Source organism: Anomaloglossus baeobatrachus, chromosome 5 (genome assembly GCF_048569485.1).
Source record: "Anomaloglossus baeobatrachus isolate aAnoBae1 chromosome 5, aAnoBae1.hap1, whole genome shotgun sequence".
NCBI classification, from domain to species: domain Eukaryota; kingdom Metazoa; phylum Chordata; class Amphibia; order Anura; family Aromobatidae; genus Anomaloglossus; species Anomaloglossus baeobatrachus.
In genome coordinates, this window is record NC_134357.1 from 488,097,462 (window position 1) to 488,116,646 (window position 19,185).

The 19,185-nt window shown below is 44.9% G+C and overlaps 1 protein-coding gene across 5 annotated transcripts in view; it reads left to right on the forward strand.

Annotated features, from left to right (window-relative positions):
* Positions 1-17: 17 nt before the first annotated feature.
* PDE6G (phosphodiesterase 6G) overlaps positions 18-19,185 on the forward strand; it is a 50,713-nt gene continuing 31,545 nt past the window's right edge. For 3 of the 5 annotated variants that reach the window (XM_075350689.1, XM_075350691.1, XM_075350692.1), the window contains exon 1: positions 18-153. The gene's annotated coding sequence lies outside the window, so the exon portion shown is untranslated. Of the gene's footprint in view, positions 215-18,366; positions 18,522-19,185 lie in introns of all 5 variants that reach the window. The other 2 variants (XM_075350690.1, XM_075350693.1) reach the window with 2 other exon arrangements.

Sequence of the window (19,185 nt, forward strand, 5' to 3'; positions counted from 1 at the left end):
CATACAGGCGCCATCTTTGGAACTGGAACTTTTTCTTTTTGGACTCGAGCGCCTGCCTGCGTCATTTCCGTGTCTGGGGGGCCTAAAGCAGCCCAAAAAGCAGGGTGAAGCGGGATATATGCCCCCGACGGTGCCGGGAGGAGCGTTACCATGGTAACCAGAGGGGCCCTTGTTTTGTGCGGGGATTATGACTTTGCCGTGAACGCCAGGATCTGTACGTGAGATCAGAGCCAAAAATATCCCTTGTGATGTAGTCATGTGTGCACATGATATTATGGGGCTTTGTGATCAGTCCTTCATATAGTCATAGTGCCTTCATAGCCACGGAGCCTCATTATACGGGGACACACACAACACCCCACCACCTGGCAGCCTGATCGTCCCCATAACACGGGCACTGATAATATGGGCAGCCACAGAGAGCACCATAGCGCCCCATAACCTGGGCGGCATCGGACAGTACCCCTATAATATGGCCAGCCACAGACAGCGCTCCCATAACACAAACATAGCGCCTCCATAATATGGGCACCCACGGACAGCGCCCACAAAATATGAGCAGCCACTGAGAGCACCTCCATAACACAGACAACCATAGTGCTCCATAACCTAGGCAGCACCGGACAGTGCCCCCAAAATATGGACAGCCATGGAGAGCGCTCCCATAACATGGGCAGCCACAAACAGCACCCCCATAACATGGGCAGCCACTGACAGCACCACCATAATATGGACAGCCATGGACAGCGCCTTCCATAATATGGACAGCCACGGAGAGTGCTCCCATAATAGACAAACATAGCATCCCCATAACATGGGCGGCCACGAACAGCGCCCCCATAACACAGACAACCCATAATATGGGCAGCCACGGACAGCACCCCTATAATACAGACAACCATAGCACCACCATAACAGATTACGCCCCTATAAAATGGACAACCACAGTTCCCCAATAACAAGCCAGGCACAGTGCCCCAATCCACGGACTTCTGTATAGGAGCTTGTTGCCTTTTAAATCTTTAAAAATATATATTTATATAGTGCTAACATATTCCACAGCGCTTTACTTACATCAGGGACACTGTCCCCATTGGGGCTCACAATCTAAATTCCCTATCTGTATGTCTTTGGCGTGTGGGAGGAAACCATTGAACCCGGAGGAAACCCACGCAAACACAGGGAAAACATACAAACTCCTTGCAGATGTTGTCTTTGGTGGGATTTGACACAATCTGATCTTGGGGCCCAAATTCCTAACTTCTTGCCCCTTTTAAGACATCACCCTCCAGTCTATTGTATCTTGCAGCTGCTGACTTGCCTTCTACGACGATTTCCATCTTCCACCTCCTCGGCCTCCGTCTTACTCATTAGAGATGGAACTTATTGTAGAAGATCCATAAGATCCTATGATCAAGGTGCGGAGAACCAAAACGTTCTGCCCTCTGTGGACAGCAGCCACCTGAAGACCAAGGAGCCGCTTCCTGGAGACCCTCAGCAGCTCATGGAGCCTTCTCTCGCACCTCCTCCCACTCACTGCTGTATGAGCGGCTGCCATAACTGCGTGTGGATCTCATACGCTGAAGAACTTCTGGAACTGTACAAAGATGGAGGGGAGCGAGCGCTAGACGCCCTGGACAGGCAGATAGACGATGAGAACATCAAGATGTTTATTAGGATGGAGATACGGTTCCGCATTCAGAGCAAAACCCGTCCATAGGAACTCTGGCCAGAGGAATGTACAGAACAGGGGTTTGGTATGGGAATAAGACCTCAGTCATTGCCGAAAGTTTTGGACTCCAGGTCTGCCATCTTTCTCGCCTTGTGACTCTGAATACTTGGTATTGTCTCATGATCCTGAACACTCCCCTATTATTTTATAGCAAGTCTATATGTCGGACTGTCGAGTCAGCCATTCTGTGAACTTAAAAGGGACTTCAGACCTATAAAGCTAATAGTTTAAATGACGGATCTACAAAAATGAAGTTTGAGTTTAACATCCCATGGACAGGTGTAGCGAAATACATAGAAGAAAGCCGCCATCTTTTACTCAGTCCCCACGTAAAGTGTTTCTGTACCAAGGTTTGAGTGCAATAAGTGTCCCGTGTAGAGTGGTTTTTTTTTTTTATTTAAAATCTATATTTATTATAACTGAAGGCATGTTTTGGGAATTTCTTTCATTGAAGAGTTAAATAAGTGACCCCCAGAATCTCTCAGCTGATGTATGGCAAGGGTTTGTAGGATAGCTGTTCAGAGGAGCAAGTTGTCACCCAGGGGTAATGGTCTTGCAGACTTTGCATAGGCCTTTTTCACACGTCCGTGTCTCCGGTACTTGTTTGGCAGTTTTCTCACGTACACACGTAGACCTAGGTATTCCTATGGTTTTGGACACACGGAAGTATTTTCGCACGGCATGTGTGTCCGTGTGTTCCTCACGGCAACATGTCCATTTTCTCTCCGGCATCACGGGTGTCACACGGAATGCAAACGGGTCACATGTAATGCAAACGAACCACACAGATGTGTTCCATGTGACACGTACCGGAGAGAAGAAGTGTCTGTGAGAAAAAAAAACCAATACTCACCTTCTCCAGCCCTGCTGTTTCTGCCGCTGCTGTCACTTGCTGCTGACCGCCGCTCATTATGCTCATTGCATATTCACTTCACTGCGGCCGGAAGCAACAGCAGCGGAGAGTCGGCAGGACCGGAGGCCGAAGATCAGCACCAAGGACAGCGACGCCAGGGACAGGTAAGCAGAAAGTTCCCGTTCTCCTTGTGTTATCACGGATAACACACGTGTGCCATACACAGGGCGCACTTTGGGCAATACGCACCTTTGACACGACTATGAAAAACGTGCGTGATTTTCACGGACGTGTGAATGAGGCCTAATAGAGTGAGGCTCAGAGCTCACATAACTGAGCCATCTGCAGCACCATCCTAAGAGTCAGCCACAGTGCCTACAGTAGCAGTTACAGTGTCCCCATAACACAATGAGCCATAGAGACCACATAGTATCATCCAGAGCACCCTCCTACGAGTCAGCCCTAGTGCTCCCATAACAGAATGAGCCACAGCAACTACATAACAGAGCCTTCCAGAACACCCTCCAAACAGTCAGCCACAGTGCCCCCATAATAGAAGAGCTACATATCGTAGCAGTTACAGTGCCCCCATAACAATGAGCCTCAGAGACCACATAAGGCCTTTCCGGAGTCCCCTCCTAAGAGTCCTCCACAGTGCCCCCATAACAAAATGAGCCACAACAACTACATAAGAGCTTCCAATGCACCCTCCAAAAAGTCAGCCACAGTGCCCCCATAATAGAAGAGCTACATACAGTAGCAGTCACGGTGCCACCATAACAGAACTAGCCACAGTGCCCACATAGTAGAGCCATCCGAAGCACCCTCCTAAGAGTCAGCCACAATGCCCCCATAACAGAATGAGCCAGAGAGATCACATAGCAAAGCCTGCCACAATGCCCGCATACAGTAACAGAAGCAGCTACAGTGCCCTCATAAAGAGCCAATCGCAGTACCCACAGAACCATACCGGTTACAGTACCCATATAAACAGAGTGAGGGTTAGCGACCTCATAACATAGCTAACCACAGACCTGCACATCAGAACCAGTTACAAGGCCCAAGTAATGGAGCCAACCACAGTGCCCACGTAACCAAAGCCAATTCTGGTACCCATAGTTGCACTGGTATCAATACCTCTATAACAAGGATAGCTTCAGTGCTCCCATAACAGATTGGCCCTATATTATGGGACATGGGTGTTGAGGATTTACAGTAGCTCCCCCAGCCAAAGGGCATGTTTATGCACCCTCGTAAGCAGCCAGGGGTCATAATAAATCTCAAGACAATATATTTAGGTATATGCTCTTCCATCACTGGTCCATCATCTCCGAGGGACATCATATTAAGAGGATTCAAGGAAGAAAAAGGCTCTTTAAATTCTTGGTAACTATTTTCAGTGCTGTTGACTCATCATCAGGCAGAGCTTAAAACCTTCCCTATTCTAAAAAGTAGTAGTTGCAACTAACTAAAGGATTTACTTTACTATAATAGAGTTCCTAAACCGGGTCTGTCTTGGTGACAAGCTATGACTGGCCTCATCTCCCCTTATGGTTATGGACTATGCTTTGGCAGAAGTGGACTAATTATTGTACCTGTTCTCTGAAAGATCCTGCCTAGTGTAAACTCTGCTTAGTGTGTATGATTGCCTCCTGACTCTTCCACAACATCTAATGTCGGGGAAAGAGTCAGGAGGCCACCATCCAACCATTAGAGATCATACAGTTCTGACAACATGCCTGATCCCGCTCTTAAGGTTGCGATGATTTTGAAATACCCCACCTGCTGCTTTTGTTATGGTGGATAAGCCGCGGTCATAGGAGTCTGGCAGCGGCTTACTCCACTCTTGAAGTGTGCGCTCTACATATGAGAGAAGAGATCCTTAAAGATAGCTGTCAGACAGACAAGCTTTCGACTGACCCCTATCTAAGGAGTATAGGCACCTTAAATAATGGAAGCAAAACAATCACAGGGAATTGTGGCTCTTCATCGACATTCACTATCCATGTCCCCAGATGGGCTATCAGATTACCATGTGAGATACAGAAATGTAATCCTATTAGTCCTGAGCCTAATAAATCCAGAGCCTCTAAAGGCAGGAACAGAACAGTATATTCCCAGAGTTGAGCACATGAAACTGCTGACCACCGAGCGACAAATATTACTATATCTGGATATGTGAAAGCTGTTTTCATCAGGTAAGGAATTGGCAAGAGCTTCCATTTATCTGGAAAACAATATTGTAGATTTTAAACAGAATTTTGGGGGGCCAAATGTGCCATTGGCACCTTTTTCTTGAGTCTATGGTCATAGCTCCAAAAGGCTGGTGATCCTTTTCCCATGAGCTTATTTAATTTCTATTTTCCTTTAAGTTAAAGTCCTTGGAGACAGTTATTCTCCTACAGCTTCAGGATGGGATTCACAACTAATTTATTGGATTACACGTATAAAATACATGAGAATATAGTATCTTTGTGAAAACTACCCAACATAGCTTAAAAAAATGGTCTTCTAGACTTGAAGGAAGGTTCTCTCAACGATTAAGGACAATATACTATATGATGTAAATGAAAACAGGGTCTTTTGATAAGGATTTCTTGTCTTCAGTGTCACCAGATATGGTCAAGTTTCAGTAAGACCCAAATCTTCATGTCTATGGTTCCCTCAGACAAGACTACGGACGTTTTTTGGTTAACTGCTCAAGTTTCTGTCCAAATCTTCAATTCTCATCCACTTAAACTAGGCTCACTCAATCTGAGCAGGTTTCTTGTCTGAGGTGGTGGGAATGTAGAACCTCCAACTATCAAACAGGATAGGTTTCTTAGCATTTTGTCAGGTAATATTCCTGTTGAACCTACAAGGCCCCAAACATTGACTTAAACACCTAAGTCATTGGTCTACCAGGTTCTATAGCTTCCATATTTTGGGATATAGATAAGGGAAATACTTAAAACAAACACCTATCCAAAATATAAAGTAGGTAAATCTGATTTATAATGCATTACGAGATGAAGAAAACTGGCCGTAACATTATCAAGTCTATCTGATTGAAGTCCTCTATGAGTTGATGACTTGAGTCATCTCAGACAAAAGGATTTTCTAAGGATGCCCTAAACTTAAGGCCCCGTCATACTAAGCAACATCGCTAGCAACATCGCTGCTAACGAACAACTTTTGTGACGTTGCTAGCGATGTTGCTGTGTGTGACATCCAGCAACAACCTGGCCCCTGCTGTGAGGTCGTTGGTTGTTGCTGAATGTCCTGGGCCATTGTTTAGTTGTTGCTGTCCTGCTGTGAAGCACAGATCGCTGTGTGTGACAGCGAGACAGCAACAACTAAATGTGCAGGCAGCAGGAGCCGGCTTCTGTGGAGGCTGGTAACCAATGTAAACATCGGGTAACCAAGAAGCCCTGTCCTTGGTTACCCGATATTTACCTTTGATACCAGCCTCCGCCGCTCTCACTGCCTGTGCTGCCGGCTCCTGCTCTGTGCACATGTAGCTGCAGCACACATCGGGTTAATTAACCCGATGTGTGCTGTAACTAGGAGAGCAAGGAGCCAGCGCTAAGCATTGTGCGCTGCTCCCTGCTCTGTGCACATTTAGCTGCAGCACACATCGGGTTATTAACCCGATGTGTGCTGTAACTAGGAGAGCAAGGAGCCAGCGCTAAGCATTGTGCGCTGCTCCCTGCTCTGTGCACATTTAGCTGCAGCACACATCGGGTTATTAACCCGATGTGTGCTGTAACTTGGAGAGCAAGGAGCCAGCGCTAAGCATTGTGCGCTGCTCCCTGCTCTGTGCACATGGAGCTGCAGCACACATCGGGTAATTAACCCGATGTGTGCTGTAACTAGGCGAGCAGGGAGCCAGCGCTCAGTGTGCGCTGCTCCCTGCTCTCTGCACGTGTAGCTGCGTGCGGTGGTAACCAAGGTAAATATCGGGTTGGTTACCCGATATTTACCTTAGTTACCAAGCGCAGCATCTTCTACGCGGCGCTGGGGGCTGGTCACTGGTTGCTGGTGAGCTCACCAGCAACTCGTGTAGCGACGCTCCAGCGATCCCTGCCAGGTCAGGTTGCTGGTGGGATCGCTGGAGCGTCGCAGTGTGACATCTCACCAGCAACCTCCTAGCAACTTACCAGCGATCCCTATCGTTGTTGGGATCGCTGGTAAGTTGCTTAGTGTGACTGGACCTTTAATTGGCACTTCCATGTCAACAGAATTGGAAACCCAGCTTGTCAGTAGTCAGACTATACCAATGCCCTCATACGCCTGCTCTATTAATCAGATTTTTAGAAAATATAAATAAATAATATTTGTCATTTTATTTAAAATAATATTGTTAATGGCCTGGTAAAAGAGGGTTATCATACAGTCTATAACCTGGTACAGGGAAGTTACTATTTAAAGAGAACCAACCAGCAGGATTTTGCAACATGAAGTAAAGGCAGTGCCATACAGGCAGTAAGATGCTGAATCCAGGCATACCTGTTGTAGAAAGATCTGATGCTTGGTTGCAGAAATATCTTTAATCAAAGTTGCAGAAATGCATTGCACTTTGATTGACGTGTGCATGGGGGCGGGCCTTTCTAAGTCAGGTCCCCGGCGTTTATTCCTTCTCTGGCGTCCTCCTGGCTTGACCCCTTTTCTTTATGTGAATATTGCACCGCGCCACTATTGCTGTTCTTGGCAGCACATGCACATTGCCACAGTAATTCTATCTTCATTAAAATGGTGCTAGAGTCCACGCATGCACGTACTATGAGCTTTAGTGCCATTTCATTGAAGACACCGTGGTGAAGACGGAGAAGCATCAGCGCGTGCACAGATTTTTTTTTTTACATTGATACACGCACCCCTACCGCTCATAGTCTCCATCAGAGTGTCTTCAATAAAATGGCGCCAAAGATTGTGGACTCTGGCCTGATTTAAAATGAAAAAAGAATTACTGTAGCAATGAGCATGCGCGGCCAAAGATAGCAATGGTGGCGTGGCGCGATATTTAATAAAGAAAAGGGGGTACGCCAGGACGACGTTGGACGAGGACTTTACAGTAAGGACCCGACACACAAAGGTCCACGTCCGTTGCACTCGTCAAAGTGCTGTGCATGTCTGCAACTTTGATTAACCCCTTCACGACCGGCCGATTTTTCGCTTTCCGTTTTTTTTTTTTCACCATTCTTTTTCTGAGAGACGTAACTTTTTTTTATTTTTCAGTCAATATGGTCATGTGAGGTCTCATTTTTTGCCGAACGAGCTGTACTTTTAAATGTAACCATCAGTTTTACCATATAGTGTACTGGAAAACGGCAAAAAAAAATCCAAATGCAGAAAAATTGCAAAATAAGTGCGATGGCACTATTGTTTTTGAGATATTTTATTCACTGTGTTCACTATATGGTAAAACTGATGTGTGGGTGTGATGCCTCAGGTCAGTGCGAGTTCGTAGACACCAAACATGTATAGGTTTACTTTTATATAAGGGGTTAAAAAAAAAAAAACGGACGTTTGTCCGAAAAAGTGGCGCACGTTTTACGCCATATTCCGTGATCCGTAGCGTTCGCATTTTTCGGGATCTATGGCTCAGTGACTGCTTATTTTTTGCATCTCGAGCTGACGTTTTTAACGGTACCATTTTTGCACAGATGCTACGTTTTGATCACCTCTTATTGCATTTTGCGCAAAAGTTGTAGCGACAAAAAAACGTTGTTTTGGCGTTTGGAATTTTTTTGCCGCTACGCCGTATACTGATCAGATTAATTGATTTTATATTTTGATAGATCGGGCGTTTCTGAACGCGGCGATACCAAATGTATGTATATTTTTTTCTTTTTTTAACCCTTTAATTTTCAATGGGGCGAATGGGGGGTGATTTGAACTTTTAGGGGTTTTTTTTATTTTTTAAAACTAACTTTTTTTTTTTTATTTTACTAGTCCCCCTAGGGGGCTATTGCGATCAGCAATCCGATCGCTCTGCACTATCTGCTGATCACAGCTATACAGCTGTAAACAGCAGATACGCTCACTTTCTTTTTCACTGTGCCGCGGGCACAGTGAAAGTGAAAACAATTCATGTTTAGTACAGGAGTCATCACATGACCCTGTGCTACTATGACATCTATCGGAAGTCACGTGATCGAGTCACGTGACTTCCGGTATCGGGCGGTAAGTAAAAATTTACCGCGATCGCGCTTATAATGGCGCTGTCACATATTGACAGCGCCATTTAAGGGGTTAAACGGCACGAGCAGATAAGGATTCTGCTCATGCCTAGCAGGCACACATCTCAGCTGTGAAAATCAGCTGAGATGTGCGCCGATCGCAGCATGCTGCCGGCGGCAGACCGCGGGCAGTAACGTCATGACCGCTAGGACGTAATTTTACTGCCCGCGGTCGTTAAGGGGTTAAAGATATTTCTGCAACCAAGCATCACATCTTTCTACAATAGGTATGCCTGGATTCAGCATCTTACTGCCTGTATGGTACTGCATTTAGTTCATATCACAAAATCCTGGTGGTTGGTTCTCTTTAACTATCAAATTGCTACGTTGTCTATGACTTGGCACCAGATAGTTGTCAGATATCGCCAGCCCGATATATGGCCGTATCCAAGTCTTTGGTCTGGTACCTGTTGTCCATGTTATGTACGGCCATGTTATCTTCTGCCTACTACAATGGAGCAGCCATGTTGTCTATGACCTGGTACAAGGGGGTGTCCAAAATGTTTACAACCCAGTTTAATGGTGTTCTGATGTCGTTGGTATAGTACAAAGAAGGTGTGGTTTATCGCTTGGTATAAAGAGTTGCGTTGTCTTATTTTCCCCTGGGACAAGAAATTTGCCTTATCTGCTGCCCCCTATAGGAGAGTTGACAGGATGGCTAGAGCCTGTTACATGGCTTTGGCCTGGTATAGGCGATGTCCTGCTACAGGGGTAGGTGTTTCCATAGCTTTGGCCTAGTTCTAGGGATTTGCCATGTTGCCTATAGCTTAGTATAAGGCAGTTGCTGTGTCATGTATGGCCTAGCACAAGGAAGCTGCCGTGTTGCTTTCTGCCTCCAGCAAGAGTTGCCATTTTGTCTATTAGCCTTGGACAACAATAATTTCCGTGTAAAAGACCTAAAAGCAACACAGTTACTCCCTTGTTAAAAGATAAGGAGTTTCCATATTAAATAGGTACAAGAGAGTTGCTATGTGTTCTGTTGGAGTTGCCATGTTGTCCCATGGCAACGTCCAACTTTTCTACGTTGCCTGATGACTATCGGATAAAAGGGTGATCGCCATGTTCATCTAGATGAAATAAGCAAGACTTTTCATATAATGGCTTATTACATCAATGAAGCCGTAGTGGTAAACAAGCCTCATAAAACATTCTTGAAGGGACGACATTACAGGCAGGTACACAAGATTGCTGGGTACACAGTGCCAGGGAGGCTGATCACTTATGGATTTGTGTCACCCATAAGCTGCTTGCAGTGAAGTTATTTTGCCTCATCAGCAGATCGTCCTTCTAATCCTGTAACATCATATGTAATCTATGGAAGGACTCAAGCTCATTGTTGTGAAGAGTGATGTACCTATAGGAATCTTCCTAAAAAAAAAACCAAACCTTAAAATTTGGAATATTACACATTCAATAACTTACCGTTGTGGCTAATCCATTACGGACGTTGGTGCAACTCCAGTGGTCTGTTTAAATGATAGAAGGTGGTAGATTTCCACTGATTTCTATGGCTGGAAAAAAATTAATCTAGATCTGTGACCTTTAGTGGGAAATGGTGTAAATCGGTTTCAGATACTTTCTTCTGCTCGACCTCATGGGCCAGTTATGGTTGGACATGGTTACATGAGATCTTTGGCCCAACACACGGTCCTCTTTTCTCCTCTTCAGCTGCTTTGGCCCTGTTCTTGAGTTGGGATGTCATGCATGGCCCAGTATTAGCTAAACATACCCTAACAGGACCTAGGGTTGTCTAATGCTCCTAACAAGTTCTTGCTAGTAAACAGAAGCTTTATGGTGGCATGGACTGGTAACTGGTGGTCATGGTAAACTGGGGTTTGTCCTGGAATAACGTCATCGACTGTGGCTAGCAATGTTTATCAATCATGTGTACGGTGACCCAAGAAGACAAGGGCCCAGCTCGGTGTGGCCTACATCCGAATTGAATGTACATACTGTACGTGTGGCTGAATATTTCCACGAGAGCCTCAATATTAACAAGGGGACAAAAGACAATCTCAAGACCATTTCGGTTTTGTTTTTTTTGTTTTTTTTCAAGGACTTTTTGGGCATGACCTGAACTTTTGAACCAAAAGTCTCAAGCATAGCTGTCCATTCTCTTTGGGAGGATGTATAATGGTTCACAAAGTACAGAACATTGGTTCAACCAGAGTTGGAGTTCCAAACTTCTTTGCAAGCAATATGTGAACTAAAACAGCTACTTCGTCTGTTGGTTCTTAATCAATTTGCAATTTATGTTGAGTGATTTTCCATATGGTTTCACAAACACAAAGAAGCTAGTAGTTCCAAGAATAGTTCTCCACTTCCGTTTTGCTTCCATTGTTGGTGTTACAGTATATCTATGCAACCTGTTTAGTAATGTTTAAGAGGGTTAGATATTATGGATGTTGAGTAATATTATTGATACCTGGGTTGCCAACCAACCTTTTTTCCCTATCCATAAAAAAAGTGTTAATTGCCTGTTTTTGAAGCTGAAGGAAGTTATACAGATTATTTTGACTGTAAACATCATTTTACAGTTTACAGTGACTGCAGCCAATATCTTCATAATAGAATTAAGGCTGTAGACTGAATTATGGTTTCCAAAGTATACGTAAAAAATAATTACTGTCCTTGATTTTTTGATAAGTTGTCTTGAAAAATAAAGTCAAGTTGGCAACTGGGATCAATACTTTGTTTCTTGGGAGGCAAAACTGTAACGTTGGCTTCAATAACAGCTTAGGTCTTCCCCAAATTAGGCAAGGCCTCTCTTGGCCGATATAGAATCACAACAGACATCGGAGACTGTTCAGCTCACCCTTTAGAGAAGGTGTCATCATGTAAGAGCCACTAGCTCAGCTCAGATCATACCTTCCCATTGCAACCAACTTTTTATATGTAGTCATTCTAAGGATCTATTGACTATTCCAGAGAAGGAGCTAAATTGTGAGAAATGAGTTTGTGGTTGACCTTGCAGAAGAATTATTTTAAAGGAGATGTTCATTTTTGGACAAGCCCTTTCAAATGTTGGGAATCCACTTCTGAAAAAGCTTTTTTTGAGGTGTCTAGACATGAAATAACCAACCAGGACTTTACTCTATGGTAGGAAAGTATAAAAACTGCACCTCATCTATTAGGTAAGCATCTTAAGAGGGGGAAGGTATCCAAATTTGTGAAAACATGGTCTTTTTTGTTTTGTTTTTCTTCCTCAAAACTGTCCATTAGTTGGGAGTGGCATACGAGCTCGTAGCTCATCTCCCTTGACATCTATACAGTAGTGTCCATGGATCCTAAATATAGTGACTGTGGCCTGCTGCAAGACCATATGGTACCTCTGCTTTTTAAGGTCAATGACAGTTTTTTAATACAGTTCTTATACCAACCAATGTGTTTCCATGGTTACAGAATGTATATAAACCTATAAAACCAAAATATATGAGTTGGAACCTTGTACACCTAGTCACAGACCTATGGCTTTTGATCAGAATAGTGTCAAATAAGTACCCTATGTTATTTACATGTACTGTTACTATTTTTTTTACTGCAGGGTATTTGCACATTTTATTTTTAGCTTATACATACAAACCTGTGTAGTCTTATCCTTCAGTTAGGTATTAGGGTACAGTCTCACTAAACGATGAACCAGCAATTCCGACCACGACATGACCTGGTCAAGATCGCTGGTGCGTCGCTACATGGTCGCTGGTGAGCTGTTAATCAGGCAGATCTCACCAGTGACCAGCCACCAGCCCGCAGCGACTCGTGGAAACGATGCTGCGCTTGGTAACCAAGGTAAATATCGGGTAACTAAACAAATGCTTTGCTTGGTTACTCGATATTTACCCTGGTTACCAGCGCACACCGCTTAGCGCTGGCTCCCTGCACTCGTAGCCAGGGTACACATCGGGTTACTAAGCACAGTGCTTCGCTTATTTACCTGATGTGTACTCTGGCTACGTGTGCAGGGAGCCAGCACTGGCAGCTTGAGATCGGTGTACGCTAGTAACCAAGGTAAATATCGGGTAACCAAGCAAAGCGCTTCGCTTGGTTACCCGATGTGTACTTTGGTTACCAGCGTCCGCAGCTTCCAGACGCTGGCTCCCTGCTCCCTGCACATTCAGATCGTTGCTCTCTCGCTGTCAAACACAGCGATGTGTGCTTCACAGCGGGAGAGCAACGAGCAAAAAATGAACCAGAGCCGTGTGTAACGATCAGCGATTTCACAGCAGGGGCCAGATCGCTGTTCAGTGTCGCACACAGCGAGATCGCTGCTGAGGTCACTGGTGCGTCACAAAAACTGACTCAGCAGCGATCTCGCTAGCGATCTCGCTATGTGAGAAGTACCCCTTACTCCACTCTTAGCTTTTTCATCTTGTCAACCTACAAATAAAGGGAGTATGTGTAAAAGGAAGGGAGGAACATCTTACTGCAGGGCTTTCTATAAACTGTATACACAAAATTTTAGAACATTTACAAGAATTTATATAAAAAGGGTTTCGCGCTCTACCCATTTTGGATCATGTGCTGTTTACACTAGCTCGTCGCTTGTTACATTTCGGTTCCTTCCTAGGGTGGCATTTCACATGAACGCTGAAATTCTCACCTACACAGCCCCAAGTAATTATGGATTCATGGACATCTTCTGCGGTGCTTATAGCCTGCTAAGGTTAAAAACATAGGGATTGTCATGACATGCTCAGAAACCTGTAAAAGGGAGTAAGAGCTGGGCAAACCATGTCCTTTACTGCCTGCACCTATGTGTACTGGACTTATTCTGGACTGATTTTGCTTGTCAGTATATACTGCTCTTTAGAGTTGAGCGAATCCGCCAAAATCCAGGACTGGCGGATCACTGTCGGATTGAACAAAAAAATCCGGATCCGCTCTGGATTCCAGTGCCTATATAAGTCTATGGGGACCAGAATCCGGAGATTAAAAAACGTTGGTGGAAGGGATAGGGGGGGTAGGAGCGCGCACGGTATACTCACCCGAGGCGGTGTCCTGGCAGCAAACTCCTTTCAAGCAACGCTTTTCCCTTCCGGAGCCGACAAATATTCATTGTTTTGCCTGCCCACCGGCGCATGTAATTGGTTGCAGTTAGATGCGGCCCCACCCTGAGTGTCAGCTGACTGCAAAAAAAAAAAAAATCACAGGCGGCAGGACGGCCGGTGGGCGGGGAAAGCAGTGCAAGTGTCTGCGGGTCAGTATGGTGAACGTGCATGTGTTTCAGAAACACATGCACCTTCCTGTCAGTGTGCGGCTGTGCCAATGAGGCGCTGTCAGACTCGTACAAGTCTGACATGACATCAGCCGGCACAACCTGCGCTCTCTGAGCATGAGCGTGCATGTACCTAGAAACACATGCATGTTCCTGTCAGAAGTGTACGCAACTGTGCCGTTGATGCGCCTTTTTTTAATTTAAATAATTTTAAAAAAAAAACAAAAAAAAACAAAACACGATGTGCGGTCCCCCCTAATTTTCATCCCCAGCCAAGATAAAGCTGGCTGGTAGTCTCAGCCTTCAGCCGCCTGGTATTGCCGCATCTATTAGTTCGGATCCGCTCAGCCCTACTGCTCTTACTTGTGCCTAGCACCTTGCTAAAGGAACAATCTATTAATGTACTTTACCAAATCTTCTCAACGATATCTTCTTGACTACTCTTATGCTGCACCTGACCTTTGGAATGCTTTTCCTTGACTCATCAGGTTTATCTCTAACAACACCTCTGCATTGCAGTTCTTCATTTTCACACCTCTACTGCTGTTACTATGTTATTATTCATAACTTTGTCTCACCTATGTATTACAGTCTCATTTCTTTGGATGTCTTCCTCTCATCTGACTTTTCCCCGATCTCAAGCGAGGTGGCTAGATCCTTCCCTGCTAAATAATAATAATAATAATAATAATAATCTTTATTTCTATAGCGCCAACATATTCCGCAGCGCTTTACAATTCAGGAGGCTCATATACATATCATATACATAAAACATATACAAACAAGTAATTATAGAAGATACAATATTTAAAGGGAAAAATGGCAACCCTGCTCATGAGAGCTTACAATCTACAATGAGGTGGGGGGAGGGGCAAGGTACAAGTGCTTATTTACAATGACAATCCAGCCATCTCATGGGGGATAGATAATGGCTTCCTGGACCAGTTGGCCAGAGCCTTGAGATGCATTTGGATGCCATGGAGTTTGACGTGGGGTTATGTTCTGAGAAGTTGTAGAGGGATTAGGTGAAATTAGTTTGGCTAGGGAGTGTGATAGGCCGCCCTAAAAAGATGCATTTTTAGGGAGCGTCTGAAGCTGAGTAAGTTGTGATTTGTCCTAACTTCTTGGGGTAGAGCGTTCCAGAGGTTTGCTGCAGCTCGGAAGAAGTCTTGGATTCGGGAGTGGGAGGTTCAAATTAGTGTGGATGTTAGTCGAAAGTCATTTGCAGAGCGTAGAGAACGGGTGGGATGATAGACAGAGAGGAGGGTGGAGATGTAGGGGGGTGCTGCACTGTGGAGAGCTTTATGGGTGAGAACAAGCAGTTTAAATTGGATCCTGTGATATATGGGCAGCCAGTGCAATGACTGGCAAAGAGCAGAGGCATCCGAGTAGCGGTTAGCCAGATAGGTGACCCTGGCTGCTGCATTAAGGATGGACTGTAGAGGGGAGAGTCTAGTTAGGGGGAGACCAATTAATAGAGAGTTACAGTAGTCAAGGCGAGAGTGGATCAGGGCCACGGTGAGGGTTTTTGTCGTTTCCATTGTGAGAAAGGGGCGGATTCTAGAGATGTTCTTGAGGTGCAAGCGGCAGGTGCGGGCAAGAGATTGTATGTGGGAGGTGAAGGAGAGATCAGTGTCAAGTATAACACCCAGACAGCGGGCCTGCAGCCTAGGACTTATCGTTGTGCCACACACAGAGAGGGAGATGTCAGGTTTAGGAAGGTTGGGAGATGGAGGGAAAAGCAGAAGTTCAGTTTTGGAAAGGTTAAGTTTCAGATAGAGAGCAGACATGATGTTGCAAACTGCAGTCAGGCAGTCACTTGTGTTCTGTAGTACAGTGGGGGTGAGCTCAGGGGATGAGGTGTATAGCTGTGTGTCATCAGCATAAAGATGGTACTGGAAGCCAAATCTGCTGATGGTCATTCCAATTGGGGCAGTGTAGAGGGAGAAAAGAAGAGGGCCAAGGACTGAACCTTGAGGGACCCCAACAGTGAGAGGAAGAGGAGAAGATGTGGAGCCAGCAAATGATACACTGAATGAGCGGCCAGAAAGATAGAAAGAGAACCAGGAGAGAACAGTGTCCTTTAGGCCGATAGAATGGAGCATAGAGAGAAGGAGATGGTGGTCAACAGTGTCGAAGGCGGCAGAAAGGTCAAGAAGAATAAGCAGAGAGTGGTCACCGTTACGTTTTGCTGTCAATAGATCGTTGGTCACTTTGACAAGGGCAGTTTCTGTTGAGTGTAAAGGGCGGAAGCCAGACTGTAAAGGATCTAGAAGAGAGTGAGCGGAAAGGTAGTGGGTGAGACGAGAGTAGACCAGGCGCTCCAAGAGTTTAGAGATGAAGGAGAGATTGCAGACTGGTCTGTAGTGCTGAAGTTATACTGTGTATAACAACCACTATTTCTCATTGAATGTAGTCTATCCAGTAGTCTGACCTTATGTCCGATTCATTTTTTTTATGAGTGGTTCATTCAGGATTTAATACTAATATTAATTATGGTTTTACTAGAGATTTAGGACCACACCTTCTTAATCAGGTCATCCCTTAACACAAGGATTGGGTAAGATGATCTTCATATCCAGTCTGTCCATCTGCATGTAGTAATGGATTACTTGATACCTTTTCCCTTACCGAAAGCCTGCAGATGTTTTCTGTGAAGCATCCAGCAATCGTCCTTAATCACATTCACCTTCCATCTACCTTGGTATTGTCATTCCATATCAGTGATATCCTGATGAAAGCTTTCTCCTTGCTCTTCGCAAACAGAACTAAGGTTTTCAGGAAAGTAGTCCAAATGGGAATGTAAGAAACGTAACTTCAAATTCATCAGACAACCCAAGGCTTTGAAATGTTTCAGCATGTTCTCCACAATGGACTTACATTTTGGATCTTTGTTGTTACCTAGAAATTACTTTGACTTCTTTAAAAGAATCCCAATCCCTTTTTTCAACAGCTTTCATTTTTGTTTTGAACACATGATCCTTCATTAGTTTCTGAATATCTGGACTCACAAAAATGCCTTTCTTCAGTTTTGCCTTGGACAGTCCCTGAAACTTGGTACACAGGTATTTAAAAGTCTCACCTTTTGGTAGAGCTTTCACAAACTGCTTAAAATAGTCTGAGCTGAATGTGGAGTGGTGGCAGGAGAACTTTAGTGGGATCATCTAAACTTTCCGCAACCAGGTTCTTCAGTCCAGGTTGCAAAGATGTTCTTGATGGCCATCTTTTTTTGCTTCACTGTGGATTCCGATCCCAGCTGTCCCATTCACACAAAAAGCTTGGGTACTTCTTGTATACTCCTTGCTGCCCAAGGAGCAAGGAGAGAACTTTCAGATCACCATATATTGACAATCCTTGATCCTCGTAATTAAAGGAAACCTGTCACCACTTTTTCGGCCTATAAGCTGCGGCCACCACCTCCGGGCTCTTATATACAGCATTCTAACATGCCGTATATAAGAGCCCAGGCCAGGGGTATAACATAAAAAACACTTTATAATACATACCTAATGGTCACGCGGTGGGCCTAATGGGCATCTCTGTTGTCCAGCGCTGCCTCTTTTGGCCATCTTTGTTCTCCTTCTCTAGCCACGGTGCATGACAGGTCCGACATCATACACACTCGCCGGCATTCAGGTCCTTAGCAGTCGCACTTTGATCTGCCCTGAGCAGGACAGATCAAAGTATTGTAGTGCGCCTGCGCATGATCGGCGAGTGTATGACGTAGCCGCGTTATACACCCAGGCTTCAGAAAGAGGACGAAGATGGCCGAAAGAGGAGGCGCCGGCACCGGACAATGGAGACGCCCATTAGTAGGCCCACAGTGCGACCGTTAAGTATTAAAGTGTTTATAAGAGCCCAGGCCGGGGGTATAACATATACAGCATGTTAGAATGCTGTATATAAGAGCCCGGTGGTGGTGGCCGCAGCTTATAGGCCAAAAAAAGTGGTGACAGATTCCCTTTAAAGTTTATTGAGAATGAAGTCTAAATTCTTGTAGCTTTCCTTGAAGTGCACAGACTGCCCTACAGGCACTGAAGCACACTTGCTGCCATTGTGTAGTAGCAGCTTTCAGACTTTTTTGGGATGAGTCCATAAAGAATCTCCACTCACATTTTACTCAATTTTTTACATCTGCCCAGAAACATCACAATACTTTTTTAGTTCAGCAATCGAAAGTATATAAAAATCACCTCTTACTTTTCCAACAGTTTTACCCTTGCAGACCTGTGTAATTTGTTGAAGTCCTGTTTGAATTTATGACAGCATTCAGTCTTTTTGGGTAGGAGTCCATTAGCATGGCATATCTAGAATCATAATCTTGGTCCATTGTTCCTTGCCGTAGGTTCACCTGTCATATTGCTGGGGCATCTCCTGTGTACAGAGCACTCTCCAGGTCAACACACAAATTTTTAATTGGATCAAGGTATGGTTTCCGGCTGGGCCATTCCGAATTCTTTGATCTTCTTCTGGTCAAGCCATTCTTATCCTGATCTGGAGGTATGCTTAGGGTTGTTATGCTGAAAGCTGAAATTCTTTTTAATCTTCCGCTTTTTAGTACAGGTCTCAAGGTTTTGTTGCAAAATGTACTTATATTTGGAGCCGTTCATAATTCCTTCCACCTTGACTAAAGCCCCAGGTTTGAACTGACAAAAAATAGCCCCAATGTGTAATGCTGTCCCCACCATGATGCTCTCTGGGTATGGTATTTTTTTGGTGATGATAACACAAAGGAATCCAGTATAACCCCAATTCAGTTCGGAGTATGGAAAGGGTCTCTACACAGATGCAGCAACAATGAAGAAATAAAGGATAATCCAGCTTCACTGACATTAAAACTTTATTTATTGGTAAGTATATCACTATAACATCCACAGAAAACTTCATGTTAGAAAAGACATTTCTGGTGCATAAAGCACCCTAAAGTGGCTTTACACACTGCGATATCGGTCCCGATATCGCTAGTGTGGGTACCTGTCCCCATCTGTTGCGCGACTCGGGCAAATCGCTGCCCGTGGCGCAGAACATCGCCCATACCAGTCACACATACCTGCCCGGCGACGTCGCTGTGACTGGCGAACCGCCTCCTATCTAAGGAGGCGGTCCATGCGGCGTCACAGCGACGTCACTGAGCGGCCGCCCAATAGCAGCAGAGGGGCAGAGC